Consider the following 25,987-nt stretch of genomic DNA (forward strand, 5'->3'; position numbering starts at 1 on the left):
AATTCTATAAAAGAAGTCTAACCTTTTGTTAAAACCAATAATGCCGCGTCTTTCAACAGAAAATAAAGTCAACTTATCCTCTTTCTTATATGCACCATATTTCATTTCATGTCAGTTATTATCAATGGTTAAGAAATAATTTAAATAGTAAAAAAAAAATGCAAAGAAAATAGTTAAAATAGATTTTTTTTTTGTTTTTTTTTTTTTTTTGTTTGTTGATTTTTCGCGGAATAGCACATTTTGTTAGGAAATAAATTGTCAAAATCTAAATTTTTTTCTAAATAAACTATTAATAATAGATTTGTGTTGGCGTAATTGAAAAGCGGGTTTTGATTTAGAATATTTGACCATGGTTTCATCGCAAGTTGTCGTTTTTTAATTTTCAGTTTTTCATTTTGAGTAAAAAAGTTACAAACATTCTTACTATACATGTGCAAAAAGAATTAGAAAAAAGAGTTTTTTATTTCTGTACAAAGCACGGGCTGCAGCCAGTGGAGTCGCGACATATTTGGTGGCCCGTAGACAAGACCTATCTTTTCGACAACTTTTCTTCAATTACTGCAACCCTATTATAACCCTATAATATAAAATTGGTGGCTCTCTATTCTATTGTAGACTCGGTAGCCCTCTGGACTTTATCAATTTTGTCTATCCTATTGCGACACATATAACTGCGGCAGCTTTTTTGATGTTTAAGATAAGTATGTTTGAAGCTTGTTTTAAACAACAACAGCTTTTGTTGTTGTTCAAAACTCTCGATGTCTGAGAGTTTTAAACAACAACGAAAGCTGTCGCAATCCCTCGAAAAACGTAACAATTTTTAGCCTTTTTAATTAAAAATATTATTCTCAAACCTGAAAGTATAAAAATAAAAAAAAGTTTATTATTATTATAAAAGACTTTGTTATAAAATGGTGAATATGCATATTTGCAGCATAAACTTTTTTAATAGAAATACCTTTTTAGGTGTGTTGCAGGAGCGTGAAACGTGGTTTTGATATAGGTTATAATCTGTAAGAACTGATAAAATCAGTATAAAAGATTAAAATGATTTATAACAAACTAAAGGGCAATATTACTAAAACATCAACAGTATTAAATTCTTTTTAAAAGTGTGAGATTTTTTATAAAAATATAAATGAAAGTTAATAAAAGTATATATTTTATTAATCGGTTTTTGCTTTAAATTACACAAAGATTTATATTTAGTTATTTTTTATAAGGATTGGGATTCAAGTAATCCTAACTGAACAAACGCTAAAATTGAATACATATCTAGCTTACGTAACGCGGTAAATCAATTGCATATTTATTTCAGTTGGCATTAGAATGCATAAAATAACTTGGTCTTAAAGAATACATAGTTTTAAAGAATAACTCAGTTTCAAAGAATAACTCACTGTTAAAGAATAATTCACTTTAAAATAATGCATAAATTTTCAGAAAATCTGTTGAAATTGCAGCAAAATGAAGTCAAATTTGCTTAATTAAAACAAAGTTAAACATAATGCAAAATAACTTTAAATATTTTAATTTTAAATTTATTATGGATAATTACTATTACTTAGGCTTCAGTAGAATAGTTTTTTTTTCCTTAAATTACTAGTTAAATGTTTACAAAAGGTTACCTAACAAAAAAGTTACCTAACAAAAACATGACGAGATGTTGTTTTAGCTAATAGTTAAGCTACATGGAACTCGCATGCTCCGTAAGTACATTATCAGGTATAAAAGTAGATCACCTACCGTGAAACTTCTGTATCACGATATGAATTATAATATTGCCGATATTATAACTTTATAACTTCTGGATAAAGGTAAATGGTAATGATAAATACTTCTTTTATAATTGGTAATGTATTATAGGGTTGCAGGAATGAAATGTTGTTACAACTGCGTCGAGACTGAAATAATGTCAGTAAAAAAAGTGACATTATTTCAGTCTCGGTGAGTGATGAGACCAAAATGTAAATGTAAATTTTTTTAAACTTTTTATTTCTTTTAAAGTTTTCATTTACGCTATCTATGAGCAGATTTAAAAGGTATTTACAACTACAATGTGGTATAAAAATTGTATACTTTCTTGTGCTTGCAGGAGAAAAATCATTATTCTGATTGCGCTGTAAGCAATATTGAAAAATCCATTACACAAATACAATTAAATTCAGAAACAACCTTGTTTATTTCTTCAAAATAGCAAAGAACAATTAATATCGTGGTTTTTACGTCAATTCATTACTGGTAATAAATAAATAATTAAACCAGAAAACAGTTGTTAATATATACGCATTTTTAACTTTGTGTTTTTGGGGGAGTTGTAAGAACAACTGACATCTGACAATGAACTGACAAGTTCATTGATATAAGAAAAGAAAGTGAAAAATAAATTTCCGAAAATAAGCTACAACAACCAACAAGTAACAAAACACTAGAGTGGCAAATTTTTCATATTTTGCAAGTGGGTAGAAAAAAGCGGGAAAGTTAAAGAACACTATCTTTGATTGCAAAACTTTAAAAATGATAAAATGCTGGCTATCTATTATGTTATCTACATGTTTAGACATTAAACTCTCGAAAAAATAACATGTCCATAAAATCTACACGCCCACTCATATTTTATGCTTTTTATGGTGTATGGAGTATACATCACAAAATAACAATAAATTAGCTTCTATTGATTAAACTTTCTTGAAAAAATTTATCTCATTTCAAAATGAGCTACTGTTCATATCTTGATCAGCTGGCTTGATGACAATATGCTGGCGTAGTGAAGATTTAAATCGCTCCAGAAGTTTATGAAATAAATTTCTGGAGTTTATTTCATAAACTTCTGGAGCGATTTAAATCTCCACTACGTTTATGCGGCAAACTCATCAAAAGTAAAAAATTGAGAACAACATTAACTCAGTTAGCTGGCATATTGCTTCACTTGACATCCTACCAAGTTACAATCATTGCAAGCGCTTTCAATCTGAAATGGAAATTATACGGTCTGTTCCGTATAATTTGACTGACTAACTCTTAGTATTAGTTAAAAGTTTTTAGAAAAACAATACTAGTGTTACTATTATTGCTTTTACAAAAATGGAAGATAATATTTTAGAATAAATACAAAATCTTCAGATTGAAATCTTATAATGGTAGTAATATAGTCAATTATATAATTAACTTATTGGCTCGATATGCCCCACAAAAGTCATTTTAATAAAACTATTACTGTTCATAAATTCAAAAATCCTAAAAGAGGATAAAATATGTTTAAATAATCTAAACTTTTTACAAATAAAGTGAATTATCTATGATTCAAAGTAAGCAAATTTACTGATTCATTTTGTTACCTTTAATGCATTTTGGGACTTCTAAAAATTTTTTTTTTTTCAATAATGAAGCACAATTATTTAAAATGTTTTTTTGAAAAAATATTTTTATGAAAATTTTCAGCTGAGATATTTAAGCTTTGAGTATAAATGCCACGTTATACTTCATTGCCCCGATATGTTCTGCTCTACCCTGTGAATTTGTACATGACTTTTTCACGGTCATATTATTACAGTAAATTTCAGTCAATAGCCTTTTTCATCTTTTTACGTTTTAAAAAAATTAAAAAAATTAATAGCTTTGCTATTGCTTCCGTTCCATCACAATAAAACAAAAAATAAAAAGTATTTCCTGATTGTTTTAAGATAGAGGCGATATTGTTGTAAAATAAAAGGCTTTTTAAGCTATACAATTCTGCCTTTAACTAAAAAACCCCCGAAAATAACTTAGGTGATTGTGAAATGCCCGTGTTATAGAGTCTTTCAATTTTTCTTAAGGAGAGTTATGCTTTCCTAAAAAATAAGTTAGATAACATTATGTTTTGAAGATCAAATTTATAAAGTAAATAAATAGTTGGGGCAATAAAAATAAAAAAGTGTTAGTGAAAAAAGATAAATTGAAAAGTACTATTATTAAAAAAATAAAAAATAAAAAAGGATTTTATAAAAAAACTATGAGAAAAAGTTCTTCTTTTTTATTTTTTTTATTTATATTTTTTTCTTTTTAATTACATCAAATCCAAACTTTTGTCAAAGATAGTTTAACTATTTGCGTTAAATGTTGCAACGTTTTCATGATATTAATTAATATAAATTTTGCTGTGAATTTATTTCTAAAAAGATTTATGTGACGAATATTCTGTGTGACAACCAACTACACTCGTGGAGGTGGTTGTCACATTGTCTGGGGTTCGTGGTCACGTTTCTTAGCACTTTTGGATTGTAACTAGTTTATCTATTTTTAATTAAAATGTCATTATTTTTAATATACATGTATCATTAGTAAGGAAGAAGACGTGAACTTCCTGGTTAAATGTTCTTCCATGGTGCTCTGTGATAAAAAAGTTTTCTTGGATTTCTTGGAGGGCTTAAATAATAACAATAAAAGTTATCATGCAAAGGTATTGAGAACTGTCATAATGTAAAAACATATCTAAATAGAAGAGAAAAAGTCCTCTATCGAAACATGTTAACAATATATTTGTTTGATGACATCTTATTGAGATTACAAAGGCCTTTAATGTGGCGTCACTTAAAAGATGGTAAGGACCTTTTATGTTGCGTCAATTTGAAAAATCATCGTCATCATTTTTCTGTATAACTCCTTGAATTAAATATGTTATAAACTAGTTTTGAACGATTAAAATGCAGACTTATTCTAAGCTTAATTGTAAATTTTTTATTTTATAAGGTTAAAAATTAAGGAAATTGTTTAATAAAACTAAACAAAGGTAATATCCCGTTTACGTCAATTAATAATTAATAGAAAAATGATTAATTATCTATGTGTTTATTTCCTCATTCCAATATTATGTATTAGATTAATCTATTTTTCTTTTTAATCGTTTTCGTATATAATTTGATTTTCTCCTCCTTTTTTATTGATTGTTTAATAAGAAAGACCTTTCTATTTATATTAATTTCTCGTTGATTTGGTGACCAACTTTAGTTATGAATACAAATCCGGTCAAATATAGCCTCTTGTAAAACTAATACTTGAAAAAAAAAAAATTTTTAATATTCGTGTAGAAAACAAAGATTTTTCTTTTTTACAAAACTCCAACAGAACAACTTGTTTTTCATCAAAAATAAATAAATTTTAACCATATTTGCATCATTAGTCAGTAAAGAGGCGTGAACTTTCTAACAAAATGCTATTCCGCGGAGCTCTGTAAGCACTTTTTGGAAAACCTTAATAACCACGAAAAGATAAAATTAAAAAAATATATATCTGATGCAGTAAAATCAATCAAAATATTTTAAAACATTATATATTGAAGCGGCATTTCCAGGATTTATTAACAACAATGAAATCAGAAAAATTTTTAGATCGTTTTTGAGTAGACCGAAAACTATATTATACGAGGGTTACAATCAGTGTATGCGATTTGATGGTAAGGCAAGCATTAATAGTCTATTATATATAGTATATATTTTTATAATCTGGTTCTTTAAAAAAAAAAAATTAGGGTTAAACTTATTCCATGATTGTTATGACAGCAATAAACTTTTCTTTTGTGCATTTTATGGTGCGAATAAAATGTTTAAATTGCGTTAAAAAAAGGTGAAAGACAATATCCGGTAACATCTGTAGTGCATGCTTATGTTAAGAGTGTTTCTCTTTTAGCTGATACGATAAATTTATCTCGTTTTAACTCTTTTTTAGCAATAACCTTCTTAGCTTTTATAATTGGCTTTTTGGACTTTATTTATTCGTCAAAGTAATAGAAACTTGACAAATAAATAAAGTTTACTTCAAATAAATAACGTTTATTTGTAATAAATAATGCTTTTAAGTTTTGTTTTAAATAGATGCAACTATTTATTCTTCAGAAATCAAAACATTTTTATAGACTTATTAATAAATGTGCTTCTTAAAGAGGACATGGAAATTCGGTGAACTATTCGGTGAACTAAATAAAGACTACACTAAAGAAATCCAACTAGAAGTCCAACAAGCTTATGAGTGATGAGATTTTCAAGTATAATAACTGAACAAATTAGTAGCAAGCCTTATCTGAATTGAATATTGCATTGACATGAACAAAGTCAAGAACAAATGGAGTACGTGGTTAAACGGATCGAATTTAAAAAACACTCAAAAACGATAGATGAGGAAAACAAGAGTTTGATTAGAAAATTTTATAGACTTATTTTATAGACTTATTTTTTTAATATTATACCTTTTTATATAATCATACCTAATTATACAATTATATGTATTTTTATATAATTATATTTTTTATATAACTATACCCTATTTATACCTTAATTATACCCTTAGTTATACCTTAACTATAATATATACTATTAAGGTATAACAGGTTAAGGTATAACAGTATTATAAATTTATTATACCTTCATTATAACCTTAGTATTATACTAAGGTTAAGGTATAATACTAATGTAAAGGTTTCCTCAACTGGAGCAATAAATGAATATTTTTTGAGCAAAGTGTTGTTACGGAATTAAAAAAAAGTATTTAACAAATTCAATATTACAGGAGTTGGAAAAAAATGGATAGATAAAGGAAAAGGAAAAGGAATGAAAATGATGACGGTGCAAATATGATATGCAATAATAATGGTATTAGAACAAAATACACTATATTAATCCAGCAGCATTTTTTCACGCTATTAATGCGGATGGGAATGTCATATTTCTAAGGGACTGAAAAACAGTTTCAAACAAAATGCAACGTTTGAGTTTATTTAGTTACTATTTAATTAGTGCAAATAATTCAAGTAAACAATTTACATAATTTAAGTAAACTTGAACTTAATTTGGTAATTTGACTATTAGTTTAAGTGAACTTAAAAGTAGATGTTGATACGTTTATTTAGTAAATGGATTTAGGATGAGATTTAAGAATTTTGAGATTTAAGAATCAAGTAAAAAAGTTGTATAATTTAAGTAAACTTGATTTGTTAATTTGACTATTGGTTTAAGTCAACTTAAAAATAGATGTTGATACGTTCGTTCAGTAACTGGATTTAGATTTGATTTAAAAATTACATAATATATGGTTTGTGAAAAGTGCTGATGAAGCTCAATTGTTTAAGGAAAAATGTGCTTACAAAGTTGAATTTGAAAGCATATTTTTCTGTTATAAATATTATATTGTATTTGATTTTAGATTTTATAAACATTTGATTTTAGACTGGTAATTTTTTTGAAAAAAAATAGCAGTCTAAAATCAAATGTTTTTTTTTTTTTTTCATAAACATGAATAAATCAATACAATTTGTGAAAACACAATACTTGGTATTGTGTTTCAAAGTTTAGTATTTTGTGAAAAAATTATTATTCTTAACACAATTATTGACACAGTCTTAGTCAACAATGTCAACTTAACGCGCTTAACAAATATTTTGAACTATTTGGTGTTATTTTTGACAATGACAATTATTTGAAAATTTTGCCAAAGGAGGACCTTCAAAAACTTTGTGACAATATAGATACTTTGCCAAAGGAGGACCTTCGAAAACTTTGTGACGACATAGATACTTTAAAAAACAGCAAAATTGATCCTTTTAATGTTATCAAATTTGCAAACTTAAAAATCTATTTTACAATATAATATTTCTAACATAAATTAACTTATTCAATGCATTTTAGAAAATATTTTTGAAGAAGTATACCCAAATCATTACATAGTAATAAGATTCATGCTTACGATTATAGTAAGTACACCTTCAATATGGTACGTACATGATTACATATTGCATATACATGGTTACATATGTTACTCATCAATTTAGGTAGAACTGAGCTTATTTCATTAAACATTTAATTGAATTATAAAATTATTAACTTTGTTCGATAAACATTAAAACTAAATTTTACTAATTAAATTTAAGTCTATATAAGTATATAATATTTAATATAAATTTTACATTATAAAAATATACAATTATTTGTATATTTTTATAATGTAATATACAAAAATATACTTTATTTAAATGTGTGTAAAACTAATAATGACAGTACCAGTTGTGTTCTTAGGTTTATAACTTTATATAAAATTTGTGGATGAAAAGTTAGGTCAGGGAAGGTTAAATCAAGATGTGTTATTTTTATTGCATTTTATTATTATTTTTTTATGTTTTTTTTTTTTACTTGAAATGATGAGGCCTTGCAACCAAATTTCGCCGACGTCAAAAATTGGTATAGCTCCCTCCCGCTTGATGATAACAAATTGGACCAATTGACCAAAGAATTAAATAATTTTAAAAACATCGTTGAAACATTTGTATTTTATAAATTTACAATTCCCATAATTATCTAAATTACCAAATCAGTTTAAAAAAGAATACACCGCTTTAGCTTTAGCTAAATGATTTGTTTGCTTTATTTTTAACCAAAGATAGAAATCAATTAACTCGACACTTTTTAATTTGATTAAGTAATCAAGCAAAATTTATTAACGACGTTTTTAAAGCTTGACTAGAGCACCTCTCAAAAAGTAAAAAGAAAAATCATTTCAGAAAATGACAGGAAAAAAAGCACCTCAAAAAAAGAGACTAGGAAAAAATTTTGTAACAACAAGTGTTGCAAATATAAATTTTGATCATTGTAAATAGTTTACTGAAAAATAATTTACATGCGTTGCGTGAATTAGAAACGAATTGGAATCAGTTTTTGAAAACTTCTGAATGTATTATTGTAGCGCTAATTGCAAATATTTTAAGACACAAAATAAAGTTTTAATAGAGAACCAGCTAATAAACGTATTTTAAAAAGCACATTAGCTGTTATGGGTTATTTACTTTTAATTTGTGCAACCAGAGGCGATTCTCTGGGAGGGGAGGAGGGTGTTTGTTGTTATTTGTCACATTTGATTTGGGTAATTTTAAGCTTTTTGGATTTTTTTTTTTAATTTATTTTTTTAGAAAGCAGTCGGTAATTTTTAAAGATTCAGCCTCTGCCCCCTTCCTTCCTCCTCATTGTGCATCATCGCAAAAAGTATGGAGCATTAAAACTTCCATGTCATGCAATTTTTAAAATGTTATTATAAACGTTATAATTTCTACCATTCTGCTGTGGAAAAATGATATACATTGGAAAAACATATAAAACCAATCAGCATGTTTACAATTGCAAATAAAATAAACCATACTTCAGTTTTTTTCCAGTGTTAATTTCAATTCAAACAGTCTGACGTGAATACACATGCAAAAACAGCGACGTGACACAATGTACAATAGGGTACAGCGAGAATTTTTTTTTCTTCTAAAAGCTTAAGAAAAGGTGTTTTCTTATGTAAAATCAAATTTTAAATAGGGTTTTCCTTAAAAAAAATTTTGATCGGAAAAAGATTTAATACCCAAATTTGCACTTTTAGTAATTGCAAAATTTAGTAAAATCTTATTTGTCACATTTATCCTTTATTATTATTTTACATGCACTTCTTTTTCACTGCGATGAAATATTAAATGTAAATAATGTTTTTAGATCAGTTGCAAGTTTTTTTGATACTTGCTTCAAAGTCATTTACTTGCATGGATTCTACCAGCAATGCAGATTCTGGACATTTCAGGGGACGGGGTCTTCAATTTTCAATGATGTTTTAATAATTATTAAACTTGCTTATAACAGTTGTTTTTTTTGTGTTTTATTAGAAATACAGGTGGTGCCAGTGAAGTGGTTTCCCCAAAAAACAGGAGGTTTACCCCATCTTACCCAAATAATATTTTGACAAAACTACTATAACATTATTAAAAAAATAATAAATAAAATAACATATCTTTCAAATCTATTGACATTGAAAACTTATTAAAATTTCTTTCTTTGTTATAAAAACAGGTAGCAATTCTCTATGTTAGCTGTAGCTCTATTATATCCATCTCTTGCATTTGGTCCAACTAACATGGATGCTACTGTAATTTTTTTTACAGCACGCTCGGTACTTTGAGTATAAATTTTAACAGAAGGAGTTATTAGAAGTGTCAATCTTAGCAATACCAACTTATCTTTAGTGAGCAAACAAGTAAAAATAGGTTCTTGTAGTACACCATTTTCCCATTTGACTAACTCTTGAAGAGTAATTGCTGCAAAGTTCAGTTTAGGTGTTTTTCTTGGTCTGATTCGCATGTCTCCAAGGATATCATTACCCCTTTGTTCCAAATTCGGTCAACTGCAAAGTTGCGGTCTTCAGCATTATTACTAGATAATAAAGAGATTAATAAACTTTCATGGTTCGCGTACCAAGCGCCTAACTGGATGTAAGGAGTCATAATTACTCTTACCGTGATTGGAAGCATCTTGAAGTCTGTCTTTAACTTTAATGTCAAAAAAAAGTTTAAAGTAAAATTGTAAACAAGTAGGACAAGTAACTCAAGATTTTTCAAATTCTGGTCATTTAGGTCATTTTTCCTTGTCCACATAAAGACTATTCTCATGTCAGTAGTGAGCCATCTGGCAGGACTTAAGGGGCCACATTAAATTTGTCTAAGATACGGTGGCAATACACCAATCTTAGCTGGTTTACATAACTTTTAGGTTCGTTTTTGATCTGTTGACATATTTTTAAGTATTGTTTCTAGAATGTCAACAAAGCTCTCTCCCTCTGGAAGAGCTTTAAATTGAGAATTGTACTCCATTTTATTAACATCAGGAAGACATTTTCGCACAGGACCTACAAAGCCAGTACTACATGATGTAAGTCCATCAATTCCTTCTATTAGGTGATCCAAAAATAACTCATTTGAATGAAGCATGCATATGGCCCAGTGGCATTTGAGACCTAACAGCTTTTCAAGATGTGTTATAGCACCACCTTTCTAGCCGGTGTTAATTGAAGTACTATCAGCTCCAAGTACAAAACATGATTCAGTAAAATTATATTGTTGCAGCAAATTATAAACACCTTCAGCAATCTTTTTAGCTGGCTTATCTGAATGAGTATGTGCATTTGGAGTAAAATGACCAAGATATCGACCACCAGGTTCTATAGTCACAGTAATGTGTTGCTCTTTGATAATAATATAATGTAGCTGTCCATTTGAATCATTTATCCTTGCTCTTGTTGAATCTTTTCTTCCATCAAAGTAAATGGTAATTTTATCTGCTTTTGGAAGATTGAAATTGTCATTATTCTTTGCTCTTACTATGACTTTTTTTCTCGCTCTTGTCAACTTAGAAGGATCACAAGCAAGGTAAGAGTATTCAGGGGTAAGAAATCCTGCTTCAATTAAATCTTGCAGATAACTTGTAGCAATTGCTGCAGTTGCGGCAGGTGAAATCCCGAAACTATAAAATAAAACTAGTTTTTATTTATTTTTATTAATTCATCATCCGATCTTTTGCTGCTCAACAAAATAATAATCTATATAATTACCTTATACTAGCCATTGCTGTATTTCTTATTGACGAAGTGTTTTTTATTGACTGCTTTTCTAAAAATCGTGTTACATGGAAAGGATAGACACCTAATTTATCCTTTAGAAACTTTTCAACCAACAATTTAATTTCATTGTCTTGTTTTAAAGTAAAGTTAACATTAACTGGATTATAGTTGTCATTGAGAGGAATATTGGGAGAAATATTTTTTTGATATTCTTCATATAATTCTATATCTTGTTTTTCTGTGACCTAAAACCAAACTTTTACAAATATTATTTTTGTTTTATATGTATATATATATATATATATATATATATATATATATATATATATATATATATATATATATATATATATATATATATATATATATACGTATGTATATATACGTATATATATATATATATATATATATATATATATATATATATATATATATATATATATATATATATATATATATATATATATATACAACCCTTAGATGTTGTCCGAAAGTTTTTTCGATATTTTGTTGACAAAAAGTAAAAATTAAAATGCAAGACCGGAATTTTTTTTTTTTAATAATGATAGACTGCCTGCCCCAACCAAACCCTCAGTCGATGTAGCAGCACTCCCTTGCGGGTCAGGCTATTTGTCAGTCGATGTAGCAGCACTCCCTTGCGAGTCAGGCTATTTGTCAGTCGATGTAGCAGCACTCCCTTGCGAGTCAGGCTATAAGATAGTCGATGTAGCAACACTCCGCGCATGATTTACAGTTGAAAAAATAAAAATAAAAACATTTTATTAAAAAAAATAAAAATAAAAACATTTTATTAAAAAAAATAAAAATAAAAATAAAAACATTGTTTATATTGTTAAAAACATTCAGAATGTTTTAAAAACATTCAGTATGTTTTTAAATACATTCCGGTCAATTAAATTTGCGTTTTTGTGGTTTTTTTAAAAAACGATTAATTTGTAATTAAATTAATGGTTTTTACTTTCGTCCAACACGGAAATGTTGGACGAAAGTTAAAAGTAATTAAAAGTGACGTATATGTTGGCGTAAGAATCACTTTTTTCCTTCCGCTCTTCCCAAAGCCAACAAACTATAGATCTATACATACGCATATATATATATATATATTTTTATATGTATACATATATATATATATGTCGTATATATATATATATATATATTATATATATATATATATATATATATATATATATATATATATATATATATATATATATAACTTGCTATATAAACAAAGAAAATATCTGTTATTATGAAATTATATTTACCTCAAAGGATGCTTGATCATCTTGTAGTTTTTTCATTCTTTTCTCATAAGCTTTTTTGTCACTGATTTTTCTCTTATATTTTTTTCTAAGTTTCGTTGTCTCAATCTTATCAGCATGTCCTATCTGCATGTCAGGCTTTTCACTTGCCTTATTTCTTTGACTGTATAACCACCTGAGCTCCATAGTTAAAAATTTTTAGAAAAAATACAGGTGCAATTTATATGTGCTTTACTTTTACAATTTTGGGGGGAAGAACACCCAGACAGATCATATTCACACAGAAGTATCTTATGAAGACATGATATGAGGTCCATTAGCTTATCAATCTTCAATATAAGTTCTTCTTTTACTTTTGCCTTAGTTCTTCTCCATGCAACGTTTTCATTTTTCTCCCAAAGGGCTTTAATTCTATAATAAAATGATTTCTCACCAATAATAACTGGTTGTTGAAACTTAACATTTGTTTTTCTCCATTGAGCAAGGACAAATGGAGTCAAATCGCTAGCAAGATCTTTGCTAGAATATTTATTATGGTGCAGATTACATGTTATGCTTTCTTGTTCTTTTAGTAAAATTCTTTCTTGAATAACTGCTCTGTTTGTAGGCAGCTCACTAGGAATAAAATCTTTTCCAGGTCCCATAAAATCCGAAATTGCAGTGGTGATTGATCTAGTTTTAACTTTCGATATTTGTAAATATCTCGATTAAATAGCTAATAATGAATAAAATAGTAACAGACTACGATCTTGTATAAAGCTTTTATACAGTGGAGAGCCAAGTAAAAATATCTTTTAAAATTAATTCGGCGCTGCGTTTATTATGAGAGTTTATTACATAAAAACGGATCTTGTTTATTTTATAATAATTTAAGTTTTTTTCATTTTATTAATGTGTAAATATGAAAATATGGGTATCAAGACGTTTTCAGACCAAAAAGTGTTCCATAAAAAACTTACCTTGAAATTTAATTTTACATAGGAATACACATTTTCTTAAGCTTGATTTTTATATTTTTCAAAAACATATAAATCTCACTGTACCCTGATGTACATGTGAATAAAAATAACTATTTTCTCATTGATTTTATTATTTTTGTTTTCCGGAAGAATTAATTTTTGTTTTCCAGAAGAATTTTTACTACATTTTTTAAAAATAATTCTTAAACAAAAAAAATACTTCTATAAACTTTTGAACGAAAAAAGTATTCTCGATGACGGAAATCAAGAATTTCAGAAAAAAATTCCGAAAAAAGGTAGTTCCTTTGCCGCCCTATTATCTTAAGAGGTCGCCCATAAAAGACGTCATTCAGAATTTAATTACTAACCAAAAGTAGAAATTTATTGGCTCTCTTACACGGAAATTTTCATTGAACACAAGACGTTATATTACTCCTAAAGTCTCTGCGCACTAAATAAAGTTATGTTAATAGAGGTAAACATAAACTTTATCACTCAATTCGGGAAGAATTGAGTGATAAAGTTTATGTTTACCTTAGTGGCCGAAGTGGTTTGCACGCCGCGCTTCTGAAGTGCTTTGCATGCACATTTAATTTTTTTTTAATTTTTTCCAACTTTCTAAAATACACAATAAAATATTTTTAAAATTCTATATATATTATATATACACTGTTCTTATATACATAAAATATATAAAGATATTATGTATACTATAACAAACATCAAAACTATCATTATTATCATTATTATCAAACAAAAGAGTGAGAATTTTTTAAAAAGCCTAAAATTTCTAAAAACATCAAAACACCGCGAGAAATTTGTAGCGCATACGTCATGATGTAATTCTTATGTTTTTAATTGAGGAATGGACTTGCAAAACCTGATAATTCACTTTTTCAAAAAATCTGACTTGCGCACACCACTGGATAGCTCTTGTAATTTTGCATCAGGAAAATAATTCAGGACATGCAGAATCCAATATTTCTATCACAAGTTCAGTGGTTAAAATTAAGTAGTCCATGCAAAACCTGATAATTTATTTTTTATGTTCCATGCAAAACCAGATAAATAGTACAGCCAATCAGAAAGCAGTTTTAGCAGATGATAAGCAGTTGCAAAGATGGCGGACGTTGTACCAAATATCAATATTATAATTAATGCGGATTTTGACGGCACTGTTCTCGTTGGGGAAGCCAACAAAGGTACACGAAAACGTGTTGCAAGAGGGTCTCGACGAAGCATTGTTAAGAAAAAAAGGTAGGCTAACAATGTTTTAGTATGTTAAATTGTTTATGCAGAATCGCATGACATATTACGTTATTTTTGCATGCACATGCATAATGTTTTAACATGGTTTATGGCAGACCATCCCCATCTAATTCCCATTCGGTCTGATACAGCTGGGAGCCAATGCCTCCTAAAAATTAGTTAGTTACCAAAGTACTCTGTCCTCCAAAATAAGAAGGCCCTAACTTGCTAATCTTAAAAACGACTTTTTTTATTCAGAAATGCTTGTCATGGCATCATCCATCTGCTCCATAAAATTGGAGGCTCTACACCTATAAATGTTTGTTAAATGGGGCGAATTGCTAACACCCTATCTACAAAAAACGATATCAAAACAAACAAAACCCTTATTGTATGAAAAGCCATATCTGCATAAAAAGCCCTATCTGCATAATGAAAAGCCCTATCTGCATAAAAAGGCCAATTTGCAGAAAAAGCCCTATCTGTATAAAAGGCCCTATCTGCATAAAAAGCCCTATCTGCATAAAAAGCCCTATCTGCATAAAAAGCCCTATCTGCCTTATAAAAAGGCCTATCTGCATAAAAAGCCCTATCTGCATAATGAAAAGCCCATTGTACATACGTCGTTCTTTCTGTTTTTAATAAGAAACATTTTTATTATTATTACTAAAATATCAGTGCTATCTATGATTTTGTACTATATCTGATCAAGAAAAAACAAAGAATTACCAGTTGAGTCAACTGGTAATTTGTTCTTTCTTGATCAGATGTCGTACAAATATATAAATAGCAATAATATTATGTAACCAAAAAATTTAATGTAGATAGGGCCTTTCATATTCTACTTTTACCTTACCAAAAATATTGTAGTTAGGCTTTTTTTGATTGGTCTGCTAAAAAAGATACACCCAAACCAAATTATTACACTTTAGAAGCAACTTTTTATTTTTGCACCAACAACAGTAGACGTACCATAATTATTAGGTATTGATAAAATAATTTATTGCAAAGATAGCAATATTAAAACAAAAGTAATAAACATAATTTTTGCATTTCTTCACAGATATTCTGTGGGTAATGAATTTCAATGGGCACCAACATGCAATCATAATGAAAGAAACAAGAAAAATGCTAGTATGTACAAGTGCGAAGAAATTGACGTCAACGATGTTTGGAATTTTCGTCAGAAATTATTCTTATAATTTAAAATTAAAAGAATAATTTCTGAAATTATAAAGAAAGTCTTGTGAAAAATTTACAGAAAATAACATTACTCTTCTGCATACACGATCTGAAAAATCAAAACAAACTAAAAATGTCAAGACCAAGAACAGAACTTTCTCAGCACAATTCTACATTCCAAAGGAGCAGTCCAAAATTCGTATCTGTAAACAACTTTTTTTAAAAGCTGTACATCCGGTGAAAACAAGTCAATTGTCCGGAATAATATCCCGCCACTACACATCAGGCGAGGCAGCTAAGGAGAATCGAGATGGAAACAGAGTAGGAATAAAAAATGTTAAAAAAAAGAAGCGATAAGAAACTTTATTAGAAGTCTGCGAGCAACAGAGAGCCATTTTGGGAGAAACAAAAGCGTAAGACTGTATCTGCCAACTCAACTAAAAAATATTAATAATGTGTAAAAGATTTTCAAAAAATCACTAGGTCAGCAGCAGCAGAGGGATCTGTCTATATCTTACAAAATGTTTTACCGAGTCTTTGTTGGAGAATTCAATATATCATTCAAAGCAACAGCTTCAGATTCATGCACAACATGTGACAATCTCAAAAATCTCCTTAAAAATGTTAAAGGAAACAAGAAAGTCAATCTTATTGTTAAGCTAAGAGTACACAAACTAAGAGCAAAAGTTTTTTATAGTATTCTAAAAGAAACCAAAAATAATGTCTACACACTTGCTTATGACTTGCAACAAGTCCAATCGCTTCCTAGAGTTACTGTGCAAGAAGCCTACTACACCAGGCAATTAAGTTTGTACAATTTCGGTTTATGTGATTTGAATAACAATTCCAATCACTCATACACTTGGTTAGAGTCTCAGTCGGGAAGAGGATCAAATGAAATAGCAAGTGCCGTTTTCCAATACTTAACAACTAAGTTATCTAATTCCTTAACTTTTAATGAAGCCGTTGACACTATTCGACTTGTTAGTGATGGCTGTGGAGGTCAAAATAAAAACAATATCATGTTAGGAACGGTACAATCATGGCTGTTTAATTCGCCACACATGTGACTAAAGTTGAGCCAACATTTCCTGTAAGGGGACACTCATTTCTACCATGCGACAGATTGTTTGGTCGCATAGAAAAGGATCTTAAAGTCAACACTGACATTTTAGAACCGAGCGGTTTCCATGGCATTTTCTTGAAACATTGCAATACAGTGAACACTGTTAATCGGGAATGGTTAGTGAAAGACTGGAAAAAATCTTGTACTTCGACATATAAAACATTGAACGGATTTTAAGAACTTAAACGCATCATTTTGCAAAAACATTTCACAAGTAAAGGAAAAGTTTATGTCACCGTTCAGTCAGAAGTGAACTACAAGAGTGATTTAGGAAAACCAATACAACTTCTTAAACGTGGAAAATCTCACACATTCAATCCATTAGTAATATTAGGAATGCGTCCAATCAGTGCACCGAAGCTCAAAGACATTCATCATTTGCTTGCAGTTGTGTATGGTCCTGATTGGAAAAACATTCCGGAAACTGAAGTCTATTCAATCTTGACATCAACCGCTACAATACAAAATGAAAACGCTGCCGTTGATGAGGACTGTGACTGCGATGAAGAAGACATTGGTCTTAGAGTTTGATTTTTGTTAAAATTTCGAACAAGATTATGACAAGTTAAATTTTTAAAAACTGTTTATTTGTTTAAAAAAATTTTGTTTAATTTTTTTTTGCTTCTTATTGTTTTGTTTTGTTTTTTGTTTAAAATTTTTTTTTAAATCAATTGTAACATTACCAAATGATGTTTGTAACAAAGTTTCATGATTTTTTATTACAGTAATCTTTGGATGTTTTCTTAAACAACACATTATTTTTAATAAAAAAAGTATAGTCTTAAAACTAAGCTAAACCATTTATCCCGAGCAAAACCGAGTAAAAACCTTTTGACATGCAAAATCAAATAAAAAAAAAATTATGTTTGTTTTAAATCTGATTCTGCAGATTAGGATTTACCAATATCTGTTCAAAACATTGTTTTATTAATATGCATACAATAGTGTTTCAATTACAACTGCATAACAAACAGATTTTCTGAAAACAGTTTTTGCCAATTCTCGAAATGACAAAAAAGTGAATTATCAGGTTTTGCAAGTCCACTCCTCAATTATTATTATTATAGGAAACAAAGTTTACATTCAAACTTTTATTTTCTTCAAAATTAATTGACGGGGTGGAAGGTCTGAAAAAGTTTAACAAAGATTTAATAGAAACTTAATAAAGAAAAAACTTAATAAGTCCAATATGGACTTTATACCAATTGTAATTAATCAACAAAGCGTTTAAAATTTATAACTACAAATTACTTTTTATTTTTTGCTACTTCTTACTTATTGAAGTCAGATTTACAAAAACTTCTATTTTACGGGTCCGTACAGCAAGCTTATATATATTTGCAGTCTAAATATGTTTATTATAATTACCTAAAATCATTGTTAATAATGAAAATATTTTAAATAATGCAATTATTTAGTCCATAAAATAAGCAATAAAATAATACTGTACTTGCTGGTCATAAAAAGTTTACCCAATTTTTGTTCTTCTAATGTAGATTTTATAATACCTGCTACGCTCTCGTAACATAACTCAAGAGGCTCACTGTGATTGTATGTAAAAAATTCATCTTTTTTTTTTTTTTTCCAAACCTTTCAAACTGAAAATTTTCAGATGATAAATCAGAAATTTTTGTTTGTCTTAATTAAAGCTGGATATACCTTTTAAAAAGTTGGCTGCATCAGAGTCTCCTTTTTCAATTGGTTTACAATGATTTGATTCCGTTTTCTTTCAGATGCTATATTAATTTTGAAAAAAAAAGCTTTTTAAAAATTTATTTTGTAAAGAAAAGATACTATATTTATTTTATTTATCGTAATATATATATATATATATATATATATATATATATATATATATATATATATATATATATATATATATATTTATATAATGCAGGCACGGATGCAGCACTATTTAATGTTTCAGATAGCTAACTTCCATACATGGAGCATACTCCAAACATTTATATGTTTATACTTGTGTAAATTACTTTTGCTTTGCAAAAAGTTGCGATGATTAGAGCCTGGAAACACAAAAGCCCTAAATATTAGGTACACCTACCCGAAACATGAGAGCAACAAGTTGATAAAGTATTTTTTTGTTACTATTTTAAACTAAACCTATATTCATTGATAAATTTTAAAATTCGCACAATTATCTTTTAGCGTTCAAAAACTGACCATAAAAAGTTTGAGCCCCCCCCCCCCCTCCTATTTTATGGGGTTTACAAATTTTATATAGGGTTTGGAGTAGGTGTAGCTAATGTTTTAGAGCTCTTTTGTACCCAGGCTCCAATCATAGAAATTTTTTCCAAATCCTTATTTGATATGAGTATAATCATTTATATTAATATTTGGACTTTGCTCCGAGTCTGGAAGTTATCTCTAAGATTAAAAAAATATATATATGTATATATATATATATATATATATATATATATATATATATATATATATATATATATATATATATATATATATATATATATATATATATATTAGAAGAAAATCACTAATCAAATATATTTCATTTTGCATTGCGTTTTATCTATAAAACTCATCAGAAATCATCAATTTTCTTATGAGCTCTTTAGAGATTTTTAATTTACACTTTGTTCTACAGGGTAAAATATATATATATATATATATATATATATATATATATATATATATATATATATATATATATATATATATATATATATATATATATATATATATATGTATATATATAAATATATATATATATACATATATATACGTATATATATATGTATATATATATATATATATATATGTATATATATATATGTATATATATATATATATATATGTATATATATATATATATATATATGTATATATATATATATATATTTATATATATATATGTATATACATATATATATACGTATATATACATCTATATATAAATATATATATATATATATATATAAATAGATATTTATATAGATATATAAATATATATATATATATAAATATATATATATATGTATATATATATACGCACATATATATATATATATGTATATTTATATGTGTGTATATATATACACTCATATATATATATATATATAGATCTATAGTTTGTTGTCTTTGCTGCTACATCGACTGACAAATAGCCTGACCCGCAAGGGAGTGTTGCTACATCGACTGAGGGTTTGGTTGGGGCAGGCAGTCTCTCAATTAATAAAAAAAAAATAATTCCGGTCTTGCATTTTAATTTTTACTTTTTGTCAACAAAATAGGGAAAAAACTTTCGGACAACATCTACGGGTTGTATATATATATATATATATATATATATATATATATATATATATATATATATATATATATATATATATATATATATATATATATATATATATATATATATATATATATATATATATATATATATATATATATATATATATATATATATATATATATATATTAAATAATATGCATATACAGCTTGTGTTAAATATAAACTACACCAAAATATGGCAAGGTATTTTATAAAAAAAAGTTTTTTTAAATATATATTTCTTTTTTCGTACGAACGATAAATCAAATCCAAGTCATTACATTAGTTATATTTTGATATTAGTTATATTTTTTTAAACCAAGTCATTAGTTATGTTTTTAGAATCTAAAACCTGCTCATAATATCTATCTAGAATGCTCAGAAACCATACAAAAAAGTAAGAAAACTTCTAATATTGTAAAAAGATTTTATCTTGAAAAATTTTTATAATGTTAGTAAGTAATAAAATACTTAACTTCTTATTTTACATAATTGTTTTTTTAAACCAAGTGAAAATTATTCTTGAAGAGAATCTGACCTTGTACTTCGTAAATAATAAAAGCGTATAAACAATAAATTATTTATTCCCGCGTTATTATTGGGAATAAATATAAATATGCCTTATTAAAAATGGTTTTAGGGAGTAATATCTAAATTGAAAAAATGATTTCGTTTTTAGAAATAAAAAACTGTTTTGACATAAAACTGTTAATGCCATACTTCGAGCAGATTTTACTAAACTTGATAAGCAATCAAAGAAAAAGTTGATTAAACTCTGCTAAATTGCACATTAACGCATTTTAATAATAAAGTTTTATAATAAACGCAAAAAAATCACGTTTAAAAAACAAAAAACAAACAATTGAAAAATTAATATACATATACAATGGACAAAAATACTTAAACAAATACATTCAAGTATTTTGAAATTACACTTTTTACTACTGTGTAAAACCTCGACAAAATATTTTACAACATGAGAACATGTGGTTTACAAGCTATTCGCCCTCAACTTAAATGTGGCAATGAAAGATCGTCCTCAACTTAAATGTGGAGGTAAAAGATCGTCCTTAACTTTACAAAGTTAAGGACATTTATAATTTTTTTTTGTAATTGCAAATAAAACACTGCTACATATACAAAAGTAAACATTACTAAAATTTAAAATAATGCATAATGCAGTAGTTGGTTATCGTGGTTACTTGGGTTTATTGATTATCGTGGTACACTGACACTGTGTGTTTAATTTTGGAGATTTCCACTAGACAATCACAAGAATCTTTTTTGTTAAACCAACTTATTGCTCTCTGTAGAATGTCAACAAGTCGCTGTAATATGTAAGTATGTCACTGTAGTATGTCAACATTTAACGTTAGTTTGTCAATATTTCACCGTAAGATGGGAAAAGTTCACAAATATACGTAGTTGAGGCTTTTATAATTATAAGTAGTTTTATTTATAAATATGTTAAATAATAGTAATTTAAGCGATTAGATTAATTTTAATTTCAGTTTTATGATTATTGTTCTTGTTTTCAGAGTTGTAATCTTCAGGTCATTGTGATATAATCCCAATTAAAATATTTTAAATATATTGTATTCATATTTTCGTGCTCCGCTTTCTTAGAGTTCATTTTAATTTGTTTATATAAATTTTGTACTAAAAAAATGCTTTCAAACATATCCATTAGATAAAAGCTATAACTCTTTAAATATTTGAAAACATTTAATGTTTAAAATAATAAAAACATAATGTGTTACCTTTTTTTTACTTTTCTATTTCTTATTTTTCTTTGCAGTCCAATACTATATGATTGTTATAATAATTTTAAAAAAAAAAGTATACTATTCTTATCAAAAATTTTCTCAAATTTACCAGATTGTCGTTTCATTTTTTCTTTGTTCTCTTATAACTATTTAAGTTGTGTTGCTTTACCACAAATAGTTTTCACTGATATAAAGTTATTTTTCTTTTAAATTGTATGTTTGAGATTTTGATGATTAAAGTTGAGTAGTTATGTTTAAAGTTGACGAAGTTCTTAAACTTTTGTATTTGTGAAATAATAAAAAGTCTTTATTTTAATAATAAAGTCTTAATTATATTTTTGATTCAAAACCAGCTACTTAAAGGTGTTTTTTTCAATGTGACATTAATATATTCGAATTTAGCAATGTCAATTGCGAAATAAATACTAAGTGAAAATAACTTTATAGAATTGGGTTTTTTATTTAGTTCATGTAAACATGAATCAGAGCAAAAATTTTAATAATGTTAATAAGAATAAAAAAATTAAATTCTTGCAAAATATTTCACTTTATTTTAGTTTAGTCGGTCGTATGTAACGGATATTTGCAACTGTTACAGTATATGTTATACGATTATAAATATGTCATAAAAATATTTTAAAAATTTGTCATGAGCAATTAAAATTATCATCTACTGATATTTAATTCAAGTTAAAAATGTCGTTTTAATTTGATGTGACAATAATTATGGGGATGAATAGTCGGCTTTTATTTTAAATTCTATCTATAGCAGTAGGTAAAGTCAACCATTGAAAATTTACACTTTTTTTTTAAAAGGTAATCTTTTTGTTTAGTTTAAAACTTTGTTTTACCTAAATAATAAGTATCAAATTAGACATAGTTGATATAATCGCAGATATCCATTCGGATTCATTTAATTTCTCGTAAAAAAAAAAATACAAACTTGTAACTTCATTTGGCTAAACCTTTTAGACAATAGTTATATTTTTAGAAGTGGATCCAGGTATTTTTGGTATTTTTTTTTTTGTTATTTCCAGGTAATAAATCCCAAACTTCATATTTACGTCATAGAACAATATTTTGTTCCCCTAAAATATTGGCATCACTCCATTAAATTTGAATGTTTTTTTTTGTTGTAGTTTTTTTCAAAAAAATAATTTTTAACTTTAATAAAATATATAAATATTTTAAAATTTTATTGAAATAATTATTTAAGCTTAGTCCTATACTTGGTCATTTGCGTAAAACTTGGTTTTATCATAAAACCAAGTTTTACGCAAATGACCTTGTACTTAGTAAACGATATACTGCAAGTTTATCATTAGAAACAGGTGTCAATCAGCCAATTAGGCATCAAGCAGTTGAAAAAAGGCACTATACCCAGAAAAAGACCAATTAGGTAATGCTTTTTTTATATATATATCTTACAAAAATAACCAATATTTTTAGCATTATTTATTTGTTGGTTTTTTTAGCTGATGGTTATTTTTTGATTGTTACTATTCATTTTTTAAATGTTTCTTCTTACAAAAAATGGTGTTAACATTCAACTGAAAAAAAAATGCTGAAAAAAGTGTTACAATCTTTTATAGAAATAATTTTGAATATTTGATAAATAGAAAATTAGATATCATCTCTTGTATTGTGGACCTTCCTACGATTTTTTATTGATTTTTTTTTATTTATTATTATTTATAACAATTTATTTATTTTTATTCTGCATAGAATGATGATAAAAAACAACCTATTATAGGTTGCTTTTTATCATCATTCTATGCAGAAATTAATTCTTATCAATATTCAAAACCAATTCAAATTTTATTTTTTAAATTCAGAAAGCTAATTTAGAAAGAAAAATTCTTGTATTTTGTAGGTTACCTATTTAAACCTTTATGCATTAATTAATTCTAAAGGTTGAAATGTGACAGACAGAGTTGTTTCCTATGCGCCAAAAAAATATCTGCTGACGGCGACAACACAAATACAAAACTTTAACGTTCCTTTTGCAAACAGCTTTTCTCCTGTATAAATTTTGAAATGAAAATTATGATCTTTTATATTTTGTAATGTTAAGAATAATAAAAATAAATAAAAAAAAGGTTTGTTGGAAGATCCATAATACAAGTGATAATATCTAGTTTTCTATTTATCAAATTTTCAAATTTATTTCTATAAAAAAATTGGTGTACTTTTTTAGCATTTTTGTTACAATATGTCTTTTTACCTGCAAAATAAAAACTTCGTCTTATTAGAAATATGTTTTGTCTAAAATTTAAAGTTACTTTGTAAGTTGGTTTAAAGTTACTTTTGTAAGACTTTAGCTTTGGAGAAAATGTTTCTAAGTAAAAAAAGCTTGAAATAAATCGAAAATAGAAGTTAGTACCCCGTTTCTAGAGTCAGTTTGTACAGTGACCACGGATTTTATACAAAGGCCTTACAGTCACCAAATATATTACATAAATTTTAAAAGAAAAAGTAGTTAAACTTAAAGTGACCTAATTTTTATTTAGTTGACTTTGTATTTACTTTCTTGATCGGCGCACTCTCTCCTTATTCAAATTGGTTAAAAGAAATACCAACGTGTTTTAATACTCAAAAATATTTTGAGTTGTGTCACGAAATTTTCCGATAACTTCAATAAAGTTCTATAATAACTGAACTCAATTTTTTTTATCCACTTCTTTATAAGCACCTGCGTCTAAAAACAGAAAGATTCAAAACACTACAAAACGGATAAAAAAAATGTTTTGATAAAACTGATACGAAACGAAAACAATAAATTTTTTTTGTTTTTTAACTGATGCAAATTTTTCAAAAATTTGTTTTGTTTTGTATTGGTTTAACCTTATTTTGGTTAAACATTTTCCGAAATGAAACAGTTAAGATCGAATGAAGCAAGATGTTTTTGATTTTTCTAGAGATATTTTTACGATAAAACCATAATTATATCATACAATTTATTCTAGTATTTTACCAAAATATTTATAAAGATAGAGTTAGTATAACAATTAAAAAGTCAGTTACATTTACGCCAACATTTATCTTCCCAAAACAGATTGATGCTATTTGTTACGTAACTTAATTTACATTAAAGTCATTATAATCCTATCTTTCTATAAACTAAATGTTTTATTTAAAAGTATTAGTAAAGTTTAAGTCTGTGCACGGTGGCGACGGCTTTAGGTCAATCGTGGACGTTGGAAAAATTAGTTTTGCGAGGCCCCTTTAATTACAAAAAAAACTAACAAAAACAAACCTTGACTTGGACTAATCTCCTGGCTTGATTTTTTATTCAACACAATATTTTATTGAAAGTTATTAACACAAGTCAGAACTGCTATTGTTAATTATTTTAAACGTATTTATTTTACACTTATTTTTGATATAAGTATTCACACTTATTTGTTATTAATATTTAAATATTAATTTTCATTATAAATTATAGTAAAATTTAGGATTAGCAAATGAGTTTTATTGTTAATTATAATATGAATTAATAACAAATATCACACGAAAAAACATAAATTAAAAAAGGCAAACTTTTTGGTTTTTAGCCTCGCTGAATCTTTTCAAAGTTGTGTCATAACTAACACCAGCGGCTATTTCAACTTCAATTGACAAAATCGGATCAACTCAAATAGTCTTTCTTGGCTCATCGTGTTTCTAAAGGAGGTCCTAATCAGTTTTAACTATGAGAAGCTTCTCTCAGCAGAATTTATACTAAC

At 26.9% G+C, this 25,987-nt stretch overlaps 1 protein-coding gene across 2 annotated transcripts in view; it reads right to left on the bottom strand.

Annotated features, from left to right (window-relative positions):
- LOC100214948 (uncharacterized) overlaps positions 1-25,987 on the bottom strand; it is a 48,183-nt gene that overhangs the window by 14,342 nt on the left and 7,854 nt on the right. The window contains exon 2 of one of the 2 annotated variants that reach the window (XM_065799266.1): positions 18,843-18,919. The gene's annotated coding sequence lies outside the window, so the exon portion shown is untranslated. Of the gene's footprint in view, positions 1-22; positions 243-18,842; positions 18,920-25,987 lie in introns of those variants that run through there. The other variant, XM_065799267.1, reaches the window with a different exon arrangement.

This window comes from Hydra vulgaris, chromosome 06 (genome assembly GCF_038396675.1).
Source record: "Hydra vulgaris chromosome 06, alternate assembly HydraT2T_AEP".
NCBI lineage: Eukaryota > Metazoa > Cnidaria > Hydrozoa > Anthoathecata > Hydridae > Hydra > Hydra vulgaris.